The following is a 1,837-nucleotide window of genomic DNA, read 5'->3' as shown; positions in this document are numbered from 1 at the left end:
TCAGAACCAGGGATTGAACTCAGGCTCTTGCACTTGTCAAGCAAGTGCTTATTCTACTGAGCTATCTCCCCAGCCCCTGGAAAGGTATATTCCTGTTACCAATTTCCTGAGGGTTCTTATTCTTAACTCAAATGAAGACCACAAACTGGCCAAATAGAGGTTCCTTGATGTTATTAGCCTGAGCTTTTAATGCCAGTGACTCCCAGCCCTATTGTTTCAGGTCCTGTAAGGCATGTGGAATGGCAGTATTTCTTTGCTCTTCGTGGTAGACTTTGGTGGCTCCTAGGCCATCCCATCAGCACCATGGGAGCCTTCCTGCAGGTCTTCCAGCAGCTTCCTTTACCTCTCTCGGGGCTTTCTGGAAGTCATTCTGAAGTTCCACAGGTCGCTACTGATCCTTGGTGCTCTTGAGTTTTCAATCCTCCACTTCTCTCTGGAGTTACAGGCACTTGCCAGTGCAACCTGCTCAGCTCATTGTACCCAAGACAAGAGTCAAAAGTAGGCAATAGGATCAGCAGAATGAGGTTGTTACTGGGACCTGTACTGCAGCACAAAGGGGTAGTTTGACACAGTTAGCCTTACTGGACTGACAAAGGGCATCAGGGAGCTCTGCTAATACACAAAAAGAGCACAACTGCATATGCATAATTTCCTGAACTTTGCAAACCTACTTCTGGACTTAAATAAAAAAGCAAAATGTTCATTCAGAGATTATAAGGCAGAGTCATTAGGAATGACTGCAGGGTAGCCTTATCCAAGATAGATTTCCATTTAAAACCTTTTGAAACCAAGGCAAATATCTCCCTGATTGACCACAATGTGTCTAAAACAGACTCAGCTGTCATGGTGAAAACTCTACAAACTGCAGAAGTAGAGGCTCGATTCACAGGTCATAAGAGTTTGTGACAATGCTGGAGCTAAAATCCTGACTGCTACCACTTTAAGAGTGTATGGGGGAGCTGACTATATTGATCATAGCCTTTTGAGGTTTGGGGATTTCATGGATTTCAAGAATGGGCCCTGTTCCTTCCTGGTCTCTTTGCCCTGTCAGGTGCACTTTTCTGGCAACTCCTCAGAGAGGAAGTAGCAGTGTTCAGAATAACCTAGGTCCAATGAAGGACATGGCCATTCCTACTGTCAGTGAAGCCTAGGTGACAACCAAAACATCACACAGGTAGCAGGAAGTCAGGCTTTTTTGTCTATGCCATCTTCAGGGAGGCAAGGAAGAATGACAGATGAGAACTCTGTCAATTTCATAACATCTCATCTGTTTGTCAGAGAGAAAAAGGAAGGACTGGGCCCATTATTATGTCTCATTCTTGTCCCATGTGTTTCTCTGCCTCTCTGTATCCCCCATCCTCTCTTCCACTCTCTGATTCCAGCTACAAGACGATAAAAGCTTTCTTCTTCTCTGCTCTTCTACCATGATAGTTCTGCCTTGGAGCCCACCAGCCACAGACTAAAACCTCTGACACTGGGAGTCCAAACAATCTTGTTCCTCTTTAGATAGCAGTTATCAAATATTTTGACCCAGCAATGTGAAGCTAATTGATACAAAAAAATTAGATCAGAGGAGTGAGATCATTGCTGTGACTAACTTGCCAATCAGATTCAGAAGTTTCGGTAACTAATCTGTGGGAGGAATTTGAAAAGGTTTAGAAGTAGAGGTTAGAAAAGCCCTAGGATGATTTAAGCAGAATTTAATTGATGATTTTGGTAGGAATTAAAAAAAAAAAAATAAGAGGACCGGAGAGACGGCTCAGTAGAATAAGCACTTCCCTGGCAAGCGCAAGGGCCTGAGTTCAATCACCAGTTCTGAAAAAAAAAAAAAAAAATA

Source organism: Octodon degus, unplaced genomic scaffold (assembly GCF_000260255.1).
Source record: "Octodon degus isolate 3935 unplaced genomic scaffold, OctDeg1.0 scaffold00081, whole genome shotgun sequence".
NCBI classification, from domain to species: domain Eukaryota; kingdom Metazoa; phylum Chordata; class Mammalia; order Rodentia; family Octodontidae; genus Octodon; species Octodon degus.
This window is presented reverse-complemented; position numbering follows the sequence as displayed.